Source organism: Epargyreus clarus, unplaced genomic scaffold (genome assembly GCF_041222505.1).
Source record: "Epargyreus clarus isolate Ecla_fem2 unplaced genomic scaffold, WU_Ecla_fem_2.2 ptg000027l, whole genome shotgun sequence".
Classification (NCBI taxonomy): Eukaryota; Metazoa; Arthropoda; class Insecta; order Lepidoptera; family Hesperiidae; genus Epargyreus; species Epargyreus clarus.
Genome location: NW_027332234.1, coordinates 2433191 through 2451711, shown reverse-complemented (window position 1 = coordinate 2451711; position 18521 = coordinate 2433191).

Below are 18521 nucleotides of genomic sequence, written 5' to 3'. Positions count from 1 at the left end.
AGTGGCGCTACTCGGTTCCGTGCGATGAGCGCTGGTACGAGGCGGAGTGCTCCCGGTCGTGCTGTGGGACTGAGTGCTCGGACAGTGGGAGATGCTCCTCTCCGTGCTGCTCTGAAGTGATCTTCAACGGCGGACAACATTTCAGCGGGAAAGGCTACCAGCACGTCTGTCGCCGCTACGCAATCTGCTATCCTGGTAATTTCGGGTGAGTGATAGATATTATTTGAATTTTACACAGTGTTGATTTAGCTTGCGTACTATCGTGACAATCTGAGTCATTTAGTCATTCATCGGAGACCTTACATTCTTACCACCGTAACCGTTAGTAGAAGTTTTGTATAACTCTCTTAGTTAAGGTGTGTTTTCTCTAACTACACATAGCTACATAATTGCATCGAAGTGTAACAGGGTTTAACACAAATTTTAAAATTCAACACTTTCTGACGTCACTTATTGGTAGGTAAAATATTTTTTAGTACGTGGTACCTATAGATTTAGAATTATTAAGATGAAAATTATCAATCCGATATTGCCGCATTGAGTTTAGGTTTAGATCTCCTTTAAGAATGGTTAAGACAAGTCATTCTCCACTGTGCTGGTCAAGTGTGTGTGGTCAGTTTGATGAGACTTCATGAACATTAAGTAATATTATAGACGAATTGGAAGCCTGGACTTCCAGCTCGGGGCGCCGAATTCGTACCCATTGGCTATTATTTCACAAAAAAAACATCGTTAGCCATCTCCTGAATTAAATTTTTGAGGACCCGCGTGGCGGATGGGCTACCTTACCGGTTTGACGCGTATGAGATTCCGGGTTCGATCCTCGGTCAGACAGATATCTGAATGATGAATTTAGATTACTGTTCTGGGTCTGGGTGTTTGTGTAATCGTCTATGTACGTGTCCATGATACCCGCGATATAGGGGCTATATAATTCTAGTGTCGGGCTATGAGTGTAGAAAGCATCTATATTGGAAGATTTTTAAAATAAAATAATATCTTAAGCTTCACGGGAAGAGAGGGAATGGTTCTTTTGGAAGCTGGCATTTTATGATTGAACTATTTAAATTACTTTGATGAACAGTAAATATCGTGGTTTATAAAAAAATCTGTGAAGACCTGTTACGCATTTTCAATTACGCACGCCCATGGGAACTTATTAACTATAATTTTCACACAGTGTTTTCACAGAGGTGGTTGTAATTAACGGGCACCATTTTAAATGATAGAGGTCTTTTAATAAATGATGTTTTTAAGTATCCGCATGGCGTAGATCATCGCAAGAAAATAAAAAAAAATGTTTTTCAATACATCCAATGACTTTATAGTTAAATGAAATAAACATACATGTCTTTTGTAATTTCAACATAATTATAATTATATAATCATATTTTACTTATATAAAAAATGTTTATTAGGGCTGCACTTTTTGGATGATGGTAAAATTAATGTCATATTTCTATCAATACTTAGAATACAAGTCAATAAGACGATCTGATTCGAATCCCAGGCGTAACGCTGATTTTGCAAAGTTATGAGCGTATTAGAAAATCATTATAACTTGCTTTAACGGTTAAGGAAAACATCGTGAAGAAATCTTCATATGTTTTCAGAGGTATAGTCCGCGCCAAACTGCTAGTCCGCTCTGAAGTTGTCGTGAGCAGATAGTCATACAATTTGCCATGGCGACGCGATTCATTTTTATATTCAGAGCGGAGTAGCAGTTACGCGGACTATACTAGATTGCTACCAATTCGCATTTGACTAGCGCGGTGAACTATGGCCCAATCCTTGTCATTCTGAGAGGAATGAGGTGAGGAGACTCGTGAATTCAACCTGACTCGGCCAGCCGACGCTACGCCCCTGATCAGCGAAATAGGTCAAGTGATGTAAAGATCCATTGGAAAAGTTGCATAAAGCCATCCATGCAAAACAATTGGCGTGTAGCATGGCATGCCTTATATACGCAGAGATAAGTACCGGTACATTCAGATGTATGCAAACAACTGGTTGTAATACGATGCTATTATCATTGGAGTTTGTCGACAAAGGCTTGCAAAGAAAACAATGCAGAATCTATTATTGTAATTTTTAATGCAGACAATCTTTGTGATTTTACTACATATATGCAGTCCAGCTTATGCTTAGTAGCAACTCTTACAGCTTATGCTAAGGGTATGGATATTTGTAATGAACCTAAGATAAGTTTGTAGCCCTCATTGTGGTGGCTGCAGCCGCGATGTTATCCCTGAAAACCAAAGCTTGTACACCTATGTGAGTGTGTCTCCCTTACCACACTCTTCAAACCAGAACACAGTAGGGTTTAACACTGCTGTTATTAGGAAGTAATGCATGTTGCATGTGGCGGTGGTGACATTCGGGGAACTTATTAGTTTTTTCTTAGGTATTTATCTTGGGCCTTTGTATTTGTGTATAGCTTGTGTTATGTACTACGTGTGTATGCATGATATCCTGGTAATTGTGACGCGACGCTAGTGTGAGGCCACGAGTGTAAAACGCATTACTTATTTATTATTTACGTGAAATCGATTAATGTTAACGTTTTTTGTATGATCTTGCAAAAAATAAATAGGTAATAACTTGCTCTTTCCTTGCCACGTGTTTGCGGAACCACCATTTCCGTACGTTTATTACTTTACTAGTTCTGACCCGCGGTTACACTTGTGCTTATAAACAGTTTTTTATGTTTTATGTCGTAGTTGGAATCAACGGATGGATCCTCTGTTCTTCCCGTACAAAACCTTGCTGACAAAACAGCGTTTAATACCATCAATTCTAGATAGATATGAGTATAACGGTGGTGCTACCGGAGTTTATCCACCAAGGGTCCTACCACTTTTCTGCTTTTCTAAATGATGCGTTCTAACATATTGTACGTTTCAGGTTATTGACGTACAATATGTTAGAACGCATCATTGAGATTTTTACAATTATTTTAAGGGTAGTTTCGTATATGTTATTAGTATATCATAATTATTGAAGCAGGCATTTTTCTACAATACCTTAATGACTTAACTTCAGCTTTCAACCACCACTTTTATCCTATTAAATACGATAATGTTATTGCCAAAGCTTTAATATCCTCCACGTGCCTACCTTTTACATAATTCTTTTATTTTAAGTGCCTTTTATGACAATTACTTAAGTACACTTTCTAATGTTGTCTTGAAATTTATACCAGTAAGTGGTAAGTATCTACCTCTTAATCACTATATAACCCTATTTGTCTTGATAGTAAAAATAGAAGTCCTATATTTTATTGCTAATTAATTTAATTATTGTAATAAGCTACTCTACCTATCTTTATATATATTTCTTATGTGCGTGTGTATGTCACTGAACTCCTCCTAAACGACTGGACTTATTTTGATGAAATTTGTTGTGTGTGTTCGAGGGGACTTGAGAATGGTTCAGATTCACAATTTAGTCCGTGGGAAAAGCTTCTTTTAATTCATTTTTTATTCGTAGTAATAAGTTATAGAATCGGAAACTATGCATTTGATCAAGTGATGATCTTTACCAAAGTTGTTGTCCAAGAGTCCACGAGGGTTTGGGAGTTGGTAAGACCAATTTTCGAAGGCACCACTGTCATTCCAATGCAGGTACAAATTTTCCGTTTTACGTATGTCATATTATTTCTTTAAAATGCGGGCGAAGCCGCGGGCACCACTAGTTGCTTATATTTATTTGTAACTGATTAGGGTAGCAGAACCAGTAATGTTTAACGACTGCTACCCATGATAACAAGCGAGCTCCGAGATCGAGGCTTATGGTGTACTCCGAAGCATGAACCGCCCAAAAAATTTTGCTACTGACGCTTACTCAAACAACTTCCGAAGCTTAATTTCGTTGTGTGGATGATTCTGATATGATTTGATAATGATAGTCATGCTTGCTTCGAATTTAAGCAACATCTTTAACATCGACGATGTTTTGCGAATTACCTCCTTAAATAATATTTCACTCTTTTTAGTAGGCGTGAACTGACAGTGCTCGTTTGATGTCGACCAAACTTTTTGTCGTCTTCGGGCTGCAGTGACTACGATATTCCGTTACCTTTATTGCCGTAAATGGCAGTTTTAATAGTAAATATTCAATCAATAGAGGCTGTTAACCCTGCTCAGTGTTCAGCGTGCGCACCGGACCGCGGCTCGTGGCGGACAAGAAAATGAAAACGCAAGAAAGTCTATCACTTGTCATTTAAGCATCTTCCGTAAAACATGAACATTCCACTGATTTACACCTATTTTGATTGAAATAGCCAGTGATATTTAATTAGTCTTATAGAGCTAGTTGGACGTGCTATGGTTATTCTTTTAATCTCATGGTTCATTCAAGAAATAAGGATAAGATATTGATTCGGTCACTATACAATTTAGTTAGGTATTGAATAATTTAATCGACTTGATTTAAGATTCGATCTCGTAATATTTTGCGGTAGAAGAACCGTTGTGAAATTAGAATTTTTGCACATTTTATGTTTTTCATCGGATTATAATTATAACCAAACCTAAAATAGTAATATAGTAAGTATCTAGTTAATTTTCCGACACAATTTTTCATCACAGTTGGAGCGTAGCGAGCATAATTATGCATGTATGTCCAATTTGTATTGAAAGAATCATGTTTCGAAATTTTGAAGCAATATCACGAAGGCTTAAGGTATAAAAAGTGAATTAGTAATTGCCAAACCATTGAAAGTGAAAGCGACGTATACCTAGGCAAAAAAATTAAGTCATTAATTACCTTACCCATAGATTAGTAAAGATTACTCACTCCTAACAAGAAAATGTACCCAGTTTTGAGAATTGAAATAGTTGCGTAAAAAAGTTTTGCCACGTCTCCGTGCTAAAATGTCCCTAAATTATTTGAAATAATTATTTATTTATTACGTAAATTAACTAATTATTACGTAAATTAGTTATTTATTCGTAAATTTTCTCTAAAAATGTTTTAATTTGTCAAGGATTCAAAAAAAGAACTTACTAAAATAAGCCGTTTGTGGCTTCATTCAATTTCAAGGCGGCGAAGTATGTTTACTAATCTATGACCTTACCTTTATTGTTACGGAAAAATCTAGCCCAGTCATTTAATTTATGGTGGTAAAGCATTGAATGTGCGTAGGCTGTAGGCTACCAAGTTTGTGTAGATTTTTACCGATCTTCAAAGTTAGGGAATTCGTTATTGTCGGTGTTGGAAGATATGTTGAGTTCTTTTTTAAGTATTCTTAGGCGTGTAGACTTCCTCACCGTGCTACAATGATCGCTATTGGCTACACGTTTCTCCGAATTAGTTTATAATGTGTATTTTCATACCCAATCTCGTATGTTTAAGCAAAGATAGGGCTTACATGTTGAAACGTTTCGTGTAGTATACATTACCTACTGCGTGCGCTCGTGGAATTTGGTGACACACTCCGTGCTTCTTGATTTAATGAGCAGTGATAGCCTAGTGGTTAAGAAACTCGGCCTCTCGATCGAGGGGTCCGTGGTTCAAATCCTAGGCACGCATCTCTGATTTTTCAAAGCATACCTTTGAGATTTATAAAAAAAAACTCAAATGTATGTGAAGTCTACCACTACGCACTTGGCCATCGCGGTGGACTATGGCCTAATCCTTCTCGTTATGAAAGGAGACCCGTGCCCAGCAGTGGGACAGTAATGGGTTGATGATGCGTTGTTATACGGTAGAAATACGTGTAGGTACGACAAAGTGCTCTACCACCTTTGTAACACACACAATACTGGAACTTGTAACCGAGATACTGAATGAGTTTTCGTAATTTCAAATATGAATGCATAACTGCACAAACAACGGATACACTTGACTGAATGTTGTCATTAACTCGACCACCTGCCATTTCAACGACTTAATAATAAGTTCGACAAGTTTCTTAAGAAAGTAATTGAGATAAATGTACTACGGCAGTATTTAGATGATAAAGATTGCTAACATCCGTATCGTGGCGTGTCTGTACCAACTTTACTGGACTGTAGTATGTAATGTGACCATACGTCCCGTTTTGAACGGGATTATCCTATTTTCAGCTATTCTTGCCAAGTGTCCCAAAAATGATAACTAGGATATCTAAATGTCACCTTTTTAGGAATAAAATAAAATAGAGACGGTAAAATTGCTATAAAAATGAGGACATTTTTTCTCTGACAATTGCATAGATACAAATTTCAGCGATTATTTAGTCTTCAGGACTTTATTTTCACCGAATAATTGCTTATAGGTTTCAGCAATTGACTTTCACCCAGGATGACGTTGAAACAAAATGTTCCATAATATTTTTTTAAATTATTTTCCATATACGAGTAGCAAAATTGTCCCGTTCTGAAGCAAAATAGCATGGTCAGTACAAGTATGATGGAGTGTTAAAACGATTGTGTATCATTAGAACTAAGATTTAGAGGCGAGAGTGGCGTGTTTAGAGTAAAATACTACCATATTATAGTTTTTCTACGCGAGCTACACATGCTTATTGCTTATTGCAATTTCTAAGTCTTAAGGGACTAGAAAGTTGCACGCAATCTTTTAAAATAACAGCTATGTTATGATTTTATTCACTGAAACCTCGTTATTAATTATTATATGAAGTATTTTGAAATGTTCAATAAATTGTAAAATAATAAATAATACGAAAAGTTTGTTTACTAAAAGTGTTATAATTATTTTTCAGTGTGAAATTATTTAAGCGCTTCTGTATTTATTGTAAAATAATTACGGAAAATTTGCAATTTATTTGTACATTCTTTGAATTTAAACACTGTTACTGTACTCGATATTACCTTATATTAATTTCATAATCATTTTAGTTGAAATTTTGAAATCTGGAGATTGGATAAAACTGGATTTGTATGCTTTAATAACTAATAAAAAGGCTTCCAAAATAACAAAATCTCTGTCCACCAATAATGCACTGATGGATAGTTTTTGTTATTTGGTGCTAAATAAAGCCAATAACAGATAATAATAAGGCACTGATGGATAGTTTTTGTTATTTGGTGCTAAATAAAGCCAATAACAGATCCGTTGACACTCTTCAGGACTAAGGCCACCTCATATGTACTTACCTAAGTCGACCGGCGACCACAAAATTCTGAAGGATAAAATTTGGACGCTTTGTATAAATAAGTATTTTTATGTTATCATTCCCTTCAAACGTAAAACGTAAGTCCGTAAAAGAAGTAGCGATATGTCCGCAGTTCGTAAAAACATATTCTATCCGCAATGGTGCTAAAATTACTGATTTCTAACTAGAGCAGTGTTGTGCTCCGTTATATAAGTGTGTAACGTACCACAAAATTCTTGCTTTACACAGCTTGACGAATTTTACGATCAACAACACTTAGCACGGTGTGCCAATGTGTTATAGTTCCGGTACTTACGTCACATTACTAGCTCGACAATTGCCTCAAGTCAATTTTAAGTCACACAACTCTATTGTTTAAGTATCGTTAAGCATTGTGGTTAAGCATCTATTTGTCTTCTAGCTTTGTGTTTGTGCTACTGTATTCTGATAATGGTGTGTGAGTATGTTACACACTTATGTACTTGTACATACATAGGTACTTACCTACTACTTAGGTTGTCGAAAGTTTTCGAAGGTGGTAGAACCGTTTTTGGTTCGACTTTGGAGGCATCATCGTTTGCACTGCACATCTTTTTCTGTTTTATAACAGCAGTGTTAAGCGCTGCTCTTCTAGTCTAAGATACTAGATACTAGATAAGATACTCCTTTATAGTCCAGTCCAGGCGTCCAGTGTAGTTTTCAAATCTATGTTCGATATCTATATATCTATATACATATATCTGGGCTGCAATTACCACTTATGAACACTTATTAAGTGAATTACCTAAATGGCGATTAACTACGTCAATTTCATACAAAAGCTATGAGTCAGGTCTCTGGATTTCAGGTACTATATAAATATTGGCAGTTCAGGTAGCGATCAAATAAGATTCCATCTTATTCCTAATAAGAGTTGACGGCAGGTATCCACACTCCACAGCAGTCACGTTAGTACAAGGCGAGCTATATACCACTTTCTTACTTGTATTAAGTAATAAGTAATAAGTAATAATTAAGTAGGTATATGAATTTAGTAATTTTAGTCAATTCGGATCATTGCCAATTGTCGAAGTAGGAAAGTTTTTCGCTTCTAAAATAAAAAGAGGTTTGGACAAAGGTCAGTTTCGTGAAACAAACTCTGTTTCATGGTAGATCTGTTTTTGTCTAGGCCAAATAATTTAAGCTAGTACCTAGGGTAAGGGCATAACAGCAGCGTTAAGCACTGTTGTGTTCTGGTTTGAAGGGTGTGGTGAGGGAGACATACTTTTCCGAGGCGTTCCAGCTTCGTCCTCAGGGGTAGCGGTGCATCTGTGGCCGACCTTGGTAGGGAACTTATCATATCTGGGTTTATTACAGATGTCCATGGGCGGCAGTAGCCACTAATCATCAGGTGGAATGCATGCTTGTCTGCTAATCCTATATCATAAAAAAAAACACAAATACGAGCAATGTGACAGTGGTATCCATACAGTGCTTAATACCTTCGTGATGCCACAGCATATAACATCAAAGAAAACGTCTTCCTTCAAAGAAACGTTTTACCTATCACTGTTCACAACTGTATAGTTGTAAGCAATAAAATATAGGTTAGGCGTACCTATATTTTATTGCTTAGTCATTATTTAGTAGAGAATTTTTATCATAATTAGGTACTCGTGTAATCAATCATTCTACCGGTAGTAAGGAATTAAATTGCTCAAAAGAGTTATTAACGCAACTTTTGGCGCTGTTATTTCTTATTAGTGAAAAGCGATTCTTATAATACCTATGTATGTAGTATATAATAGAAATATTTTCTATTTTTAGTCACGTAAAAGAAATATAACTCATGACATGACGCGCTACGCAGACATACGTATTTTTTTCTGTAGTTCGCACAAGTTCTATCACGATAGATCGAAACTGCACAGATAATGACTACATCATTATGTTATCATGTTCCCAACGAGTTAATAACTGGTGACAAGTAGTTCCGGAGAAAACTCGGCTAATTACAGATTTAGATCTGCGTAAGTGTTTTGCTACGCACACTGAGTATTTGAACTATCTACAGCGGTTTTTACGATTGAAGAAACTTTAATTTCTTGAAGCGGAAATTTACATGGTATATATCTATATTGTACCTATATCCTACTTCTTCAGAGTTATCTGAAGATGTTCCAGAGGCGTAGCGTACGCCTAAAGGGGAGTTGCACCCCCAGTTAGCATGTTTGGGGGTGGCAAATTTCCACAAAAGTGTGACATATAAGAACAGTATCGATGCAAATTATTTACTTTGTGTTCAATCGCTCAAGAAAAAGTGTTAATAAAGGTAAAGAAGGAGCAATTTCGGCAAAATAGCGTTGCTATGTTTTTTTTAAGGGTGTGGTAAGAGAGAAAAACTTGCACAGGGAAATCCGCCTTGTTAGTTCTTGGTATTCGGCAGAAGCAATATATTTATGGTTGACCTTACGTAAGACCAATACCAGATTAACTCTAGGTACACTACATTAAAGCCCACCATTTACCATCAGATAGAGTGCTAGCGCTTGCTATTCTTATATAAAAAGAAAAACACCGTCCGATTTATTTCATGTATACAGAAGTATAATAATTGTTCGCACTGCCGTATTCTAGTTTGTTATTGCTATCATAATCACAATTGATCTCCGAGTTACAAATGCTAATGAAATCTTAAACAAATAATATTAGGTCGGAAACTTCTCACACTGTTTTTTGTGCACAAAAACTTGGCCGTGTCCAAAGTAAATTCTAGCCGATTATACAATAAATCATTTGATTAAGTGTGACTGTGAATTCGATTGCACTACTTTAGAGCGATTTGAAGTAAGAATTTAAATTGCTTTCTATTAGCGATTTACTATTTATTATAGGGTATTGGCACAGAGATTGAAGTGCTAAGTACCAATGCTGTAAGAATAAGTAATTATTGATTCTATTTGAAGATGATATAACTCTGTGGTTATGACAGAGTCAGAGTCAGTTGTATTTGAGGACAATTTCAGAGGCAATGGGTTAATGTCTTCATTCAGGTGTATCTAATTGGTTGATGATGAATTACGTTAATATAAGATGCAGTGCAACCGCATTTAACGGTTTAAGGAACATTATTCTCATTAAGAATTTGATACTAATATAAAAATGTGTAAGCACGTGTGATACGTTGTGTGTCATTTAATTTAAACTTATCTCGCCTTATTTAATATTTACTTTTACTATCATATTACAAATTACAAAGATTTATCCTTTTTAACATACTATTTTTACAAATGGACTAAGGTTTAGGTAGGTAGGTATATTAAAACTGCAGCATATTATGTTATTTTATCGTTTATGACTCCATGAGACATAGGTAGGTACCTTAAGGAACTTAATTGCAACATAAATAGAACTATGAAACATGACTTAAGTCACAGTAGATATATGGAAATTTGTACTGTACTTAAGTGGAATAAAGACTGATCGATCGGTTATAGGTAAGGGTACCTAATGATGCATGTTAAGGGCAGCAAGCAATCCATCGTTTGTCCGATCGACCGACCATGTCGAAAACACTTTTCTCTCGGTTTTCAATTGCCGATCATTGCGATGGTTTAGAAAGTTTAATGACGAACTGTCTTTATTTATATTATCAAATTGAATATTGTAAATGAAAGTATTGTTTTAGAAGAGAGTAAATATCCTTTTAGGAAATGTTAGGCATTAAGAGTTATATATACGTACAACTACCTACATCAGGGTCTTAAAAAATGTTTAAATGATTTTTTACAATATAATACTTACTATAGTATTTAATAATACATTTTTTATTTGCTCATTATATGTATACGTCAAATAGGTATACAGCCTTAATATGTATCTATAAATAAACAGAAAAAAATTCAACACTCATTTTATAAATACCATTCTAATAAATTCTAAATAGTATAACACATAAATTTGTCATAATGTATATAAAACATTAACATGGTATTTCGTTATTATTTTCAAAGAACCTTCCAATAAATATATCATAGTAATGCATGCCATCTAGCGACGAATAGATAAACTAATATGTACAGCAGTGAACAGCTCTAGTTGATTGTTTAGCTACTCACCAATAGATGGCGTTCAATGTTACAAGACGCCGTTTTACATGGAGAGTTGTGAAAGTATCGTTCCATTAATGTATTTTAATGGGCTATTTATAGCATAACAAACGATATAATTAGTTAAGAATTAAAGATCTGTGTTTTCATCGTAAATATGTATTGGATTATTACTTTAAAAACTATTTCGCCTATTTTCAAGAATTACTAATGTGTTTTAGTAGGTCAAAAATGTATTACTCTTGTATATATAGCTAGACATATACAATTGTGCACTTGCAATATGTATTCAAAGATTCCTTATTGCGTACCTAGAACGTGTGTTTTAACATGAAATTAACTAGTTATACCTACTTTTAACATCGTGCGTGGCTATATAAAACGTTAATAGTAGTAAAAATTGTCAATTAAACGTTGTCAGCTATAAAATAGTGTTTGATCATTAAATAATTTATTATCTTTTAAAATGCTTCAATTAACATAACTATAAAAAATTGTTATTGCAGCTTTGATAGGAAGAAATTTTCCAATCCTTTCTTCTATTAAATAGACATCAACGCGTTATATTGTCATGATGTATTTACTTTTGTGGAAATAGCAATTGAGCGTGAAGTATACTTGTTGGTTAGTGGCCAGCACTACTTCTGGACATTGTAATCGAACTTAGATTGGGTTAGAGTTCTACTTAAGACACAGTTGCGTTACCCTTACGAACTAAGTTGGAATGCCTCGTGTTTATGTCCTTTATCACACCTCGCATGTATCCTCGAGACCCGAAATTCACCGCCCTTTTCTGAAATCTGGAGGGTAAGACATTCCCTATAAGTAAGTAAGTTATCACTCACTTCTAACGAGAACACTACATTGTTTAACACTGGTATTAGAAAACGCTGTGGTGTGCCTACGTAGGCAAAACAAGAATATTTTTACCTTTACAACTTATAAACATTCCGTAGTAATAAATATCGACTGCCACAGAAGGGTTATGTTTTTCGCGCATATTTTGTATGTTTGTAAATCTTTTTAATACATTCGGATCTGGTTAGATCAATTTTGACACTTAAGGGGTCGGTATATTTGTCTAAAATACCAAAGTGTCATTTTTTCATAGATAGCTGTTTGAAAAAACCTGAAAGGAGTTACGAGGCCAATTGTGAGAAAAACTAAAACTGCATCAATAGATTTTTTTGAAAATCCGGGAATCGAACGAGTTCATTTAAAATATCACACCCTGTATTATTCCATCATCGCATAGTCTCTTCAGCTTTTTCAGCTGGTCCTTATAGTTTAGGATTCGGTCCTGAAGGCTCATTTCAAAATTTCACCCTATAATAAATATTTTGTATACTGTAGTCAGAAGACGACATATACTACTTTTTATCAAGGAAACATACACGTTTCCTGATACAAGTCGAGCTCACACAACGAGGGTTCCGTACCACCCAATTGTCATATATTTTTTCATAGCAACCATAGACGTAAATGTCTTGTGAAAATTGGAACTGTCCACGTATTACGGTTCAATAGATAAAGCGAAATATGCCGAAAAATAGCGGGTCCTTGTATGGCGTCTTCCATTTATTTTGATGTTTTTTATTTTTAGTATTTGTTGTTATAGCAGCCAGAGGATATTATATAACAATACTATAACAGCTTAGTTTGCTCCATTGATATAATAGGTAAGGTAGGTAAATCAACTAATAGTTAGAATTTGCAGCCGCTAAAACAGATGTAAGCCCTTACTCATGTTACACTACGAGTATAACACGTGTAGTTATTTGTACAACCCTAATATACATACTCGTATATCAACATATGTTCGTGTATTTAAATAGGCAGAACCGGTCCCAAATTTTCACTTTCTCACATAATAGTTTCTAGTTATTATGGCGATTCCATAACATGACATTAGTATTGGGTAATTTAATGATTATATTATCAGCGAAAGCATGAAAGAAAGTGTTGTAGAATTAGTTATCTTGAGATATTCTTTCTAATTACTTTTGTATATAACAGGATTTAATTAAAATATATTTTGTAAGTAATTCTGTCTTGTTATCTATGTGTGGGTTATGGTGATCTTTAATGGTTATAGAGTGTGCTACTAGTTGGGTACTTGATTGTATAAGATTTTTAACCAATTAAGATGAATCCAACGACATCACTAAGGTTAAAATCCGTTAAGCTTTTTAGGCTGTAGGATAGTTTAAAGAGGTAGGCATGCCAAAGAATTTGATATATAGGTATACACTCGAAAAACACCTTATCATTCGCCTTATCCTTATCCTTAGTCGTGTAAAAAGCCATTCTACTTTTTTAATCAATGAAATATGTAACCATTAAATTTATGGAATTTATGTATTCATTAACAAAATGTTTTTGTAGCGGGAAGATGCACAGACGAAGGCAGCACGAAATAACTTCATTTAAAGATACAATGTTTGCAGTTAGGTAAGAGCAAAACCGGATTATAGAACGGAGCTAATTAAATTTATGTAATAATAAAAGTGTAATAATTAATAACCTACATTACTAATTCGCACTTGGTTAGTACAGTGGACTATGGTCTAAGCCCCTCTGAGAGGAGACCCGTGCCCAGCAGTGGGACAGTATTGGGTTGACGACGAAATTTAGAGTTACTACAAAAATTATAAATAAAGGTTTTTCTTCAAATTACGTTACGTTACGTCTCGTTATGTTACAAGATACTTCGGAATCAATTAATAATTCCAAATGTCACATAACACATTACATTTATTCAATCTCTATATATTACTTACAATTAAAATTACAAAAAAAACTTGAACTAAACTAAACTATAGAAAAAATAAACTTAAAATAAAGTATAAATTAAAAAAGAACTTATTTACGAAATTTTACATAGGAAAAAAGTCACTATCAGTATCTTTGGGCAAGGTTCCCAAGACCTTCCCGCTGCTTTGACATTATTCATTTTTATTAATAAACTGTTAAGTTGTTGTTGTTGTTGTTGTTGTTAAGTTGTTTTAAAACAATCTATTTGGCTTAAATATGTGATGGTATTGATATTTATTTCGGTAGTAGGTAAAATACATCGCCACTGGTAGATTCCGGTTGGCATGTTTGGAAGGTCACTTTCTAATTTAATTTAACTTTGTTTTTACATCCGAAGATGTATTCTCGCTTTATGAATCAGTTACACCTACGTTTTGACAACGTGTAGTCCATTATAGTCCGCGCCAAACTGCTAGTCCGCTCTGAAGTTGTTGCGAGCATATATAAGATAAAATTTGCTATGGCGAAGGCATTTATTTCTATATTCAGAGCGGACTAGCAGTTTTACGCGGACTATACTATCATATTACATATGATATAAATGTACTAATAAAATCTGAACTAAAATTTAAATAAAATGCTTAATAATAAAATAAAAGTTTAGCTGTTCACTTTTCGCATCTGAGTTTTCTATTTATCTGGAAAGCACTTTTCGGGGGATACAATTCACAAATAAGAAACATAGTTTTCCATATTGCATAATTTATTTGTGACGTTAAGACTTGTTTCCAATATCCTTACTATTATTTTTTACGTTCCATCGAATCAGACATCGTTATCGAGTTCGCCCATACACGTCTGCTAGCGCCACTGATGGATCGTTTAGGGATTATTTGTCATTGTTATGTTTAAACAGAGATTGCGCTGGTAATCTGTTAATGCGATTGATTGTCAAAGAAAATTCTAGTGGCGCCCCGGATGGGTAGAATCAACGTTAAGCCACTTGATAACCCTTGCATTGAATCCGGTTGTACGTAAATATAAATGCTTAAAATCAGAACGTAGTATATCGTGTATTTGAAGGTGGTAGAACCCTTTGTGGTTCGACTCCGGCGGCACCACCGCCACACCTATTTCTACCTAATAACAGCAGTGTTAGGCGCTGCTGTGTTCCGGTTTGACGGGTGTGGTAAGGGAGACCGACTTTTCCGAGGCGTTCCAGCTTAGTCGTCGGGGTCAGCGGCGCATCTGTGGCCGACCTCAGGTAGGAATATCTAATCGTATGTGGGGTTGATTACAGATGTCCATGGGCGGCAGTAGCCACTTACCATCAGGTGGACTGCATGCTCGTCTGCTACTCTTATATTATAAAAAAAAAAAACTTTTTCAATGTCTATTTGGCCGTAATCGAACGTGATAACCTCTGTGTGCGGATAATTACTAGCGCGCCACATGTGTCGTCATGAAATATGTTTATATACTATAGCTTTCATATCTAACGCATACATTAACGCTGTTTGTCCACCAACCACGATACCGAGCCGATACCGAAAATTAATGACGGCGCCGAAGTAGCGTACATACATTTGCTATAGCAGCTTGTTCACCGAACGTCCGTCACCCGAGCACCGTCATCCCATAGTAAATGTATGTGTACGCTACTTTGGCGCCGTGATTAATTATCGGTATCGGCTCGATGACGGTGCAGTGGACAAACAGCGTCAGTGGTAAACCGTGTCAAAGGTCTTATGGGTGGTTTAAACGTTCGTGGTTCGATGCTAACTCATACCTACTTCTACCTGTCCGCCTAGGACGAAAGTTGGAGTAAGGAATCCAAGTTGGTGAAATTATTGACATAAATATCGATATTTATATTGAAGGTTTAAAATAACGATATATAAATAATATTTTAACGTGATATTGCATAATTAGCGATATTATGGGATCCATTTTACCAAAATTTTGATATATCGCTGCTTCCTTAGCTGGAGATATTCAAATATAGTGTATATGATTCATTCATGATCACACACTGTTTAGACTTACAGCTCCATACTATCGTGGGTGCCGTGGACACACACAATGACAAATACACAAACACCCAGACCCAGAACAGAGCTCCAAATTCATCATTCAGATGTCTGTCTGGCCGCGGAACGAACCCAAAACCCTCTGCGCGTCAGATCGGTATGGTGACGGTTCCGCCGCACGGGTGGTACAAAGACAGAACAGTTCACTATTTATTATGTTCTGTTTGTTATTCGATTTAATTCTTTTTGTTTAGTACTTCAAATTATCAATTAATATTTTACTAGCTGACCCGGCAAACTTTGTACCGCCTCAAAATCTATTTATCAAATATATTTCATATAAAATATAGCCTATGTTACTCGTGGATAATGTAGCTTTCGAATGGTGAAAGAATTTTTAAAATCGGTCCAGTAGTTTTTGAGCCTATTCATTACAATCAAACAAAAAAACAAAGTTTTCCTCTTTATAATATTAGTATAGATAGGTGGCTGAACCTTAGTATGGTTTATTCTACCAAAACCAAACAGTTATCACCCCAAAGCGTCCAAAACGTGAGTAGCGAATTAGTAATATTAGAAAACATCTTCGGTTCATTTCACTTTCGTAACATCATTTGAATATCGGTTTATCTTACGAACACTACTTGTTTTAAGAGATCTTTCAATCTCCCATAGTTCACATTCACATTCTTTGACCCCTGTTTTTGCTCGGGTTCGATCGGGTTTAATATAAAACAGTTAATGGATGTGTTATAAATGTGTGTGTATATATGTGTCTTCTATTGAATACTATAAAAGTTTATACATTGTAAGTTATTAGGCTCGCAATAAAATTACCTGTCTTGCGAGTCTCATACACGGACAGAAATGATTTCTATAGATACTCAAATGCAGACATCTAAGCTCTTTAGTAACATTTGTGTATGATTGAGAATTGAACCCAGGACACTCTGTAGCAGACTAATGATGACTATGTGTTGTGTGTGAAGGTGGTAGAACCCTTTGTGGTTCGACTCCGGCGGCACCACCGCCACACGTATTTCTGCCTTATAACAGTAGTGTTAAGCGCTGCTGTGTTCTGGTTTGAATGGTGTGGTAAGGGAGACATACTTTTCCGAGGCGTTTGACGCCTAGTCCTCAGGGGAAGCGACGATATACGAATATTTAATCCTATCAGGAGTCGATTACAAATGTGGATTGCAAGCTCGTCTGCTAATTCATATTATAAAAAAAATGTGGCCCGATAACTATTCGGTCAATTATAAGCCTATCATTGCTGGTATATTATATTGTCATCATAATGTGCCAGTAAGCTATAACTTAGTGTGAAGCAAGTCCATTGTTGAAAATCGCAAACTTCGGGTTTCGTTCAGGCGCCACAATCGCCATTGTTGTTTTGTGTTTGTTTGTTTTCGTGGTTGGTTCCATTTCAATAACACGCGACCTGTTTAATGAAATTAAGATGTTGATGTTTTGAAAGAGTGTCAACATTGTGTGTTGTTTGTTTGTGACTGAAATTCTTTGAAGAGCTATTTGTGAATTGAAATTACTATTTTTTTTTTAATTAATCATTGTCATTGTCTTTAACCTATTGTTCCACTGATGGGTACGGGTCTCCTTTCAACTAGAGAAGAGTTTAGGTATCTATATAATATCATGCTGGCTAAATGTGGATGAGTAGACTTTACACATCATAAGAATTTTTTTTGAGAATTCTTAGGCCATTGACTTTCCTCGTGACATTTTCATTCACCGTTATATCATCTGATTAATAATTTGTTTTACTTATATTATTAGATGACATGTGAAAATCAGTAGGCTACATTTTTAACATTAAATCTCCAGATTGAGAAGCCGATTTATATTGAAGACTGAATAGCCTAGGGCGGCAGATTTTAGGGACGGCAAATTTACCTCGTAGGAAGCGGCAATTAATAATGATTTGTATGTAGCCCACGATCGTATCTGGTCTGGACAGCTCTGCACTAGGATGTCGAACTATAGAGGTCGGTAGGAGCAGCACGATGGCCTACTGGCGGCACATGTGTAAAGCCGCTGACACTTGACCTAGGCCTAATCCTGTTATACCTCTTTGGTCCCCAAGTGAAATTGAAAACTAAGTTTCTCACACGCCATGCATTTACTGCAAGTGTGTACTAAACTTGCTTTTCGAGTTTTTCATTTACATTCCAATTTCTAATGAGAGCTTTTAACATGTAGCATGTACTTATTAACTGGTTTTAACTGGTTCTTCCTATAAAACATAGATGGACATATTGCTTAGAAAAGTTCCTATTTACGTTTTATATTTTTTGCATGCAGTCCAGCTGTAAGTAGTTGTAGTTGTAGTAGTTGCTGTAGTAGTTACTATATCTGTAAATAGTAGTATAGTAGTAAGTATATCTGTATTTATATCTGGATTAATTTAATGATTTGTATAAGTCTCCCTCCATTATGACTATCATGCTTTTCACACTCTTCTGAACAGTGCTATGTCTATTATAAGATAAACGGATCTCAACGGATTTTTCTGTAATGTTATTGTCTGCA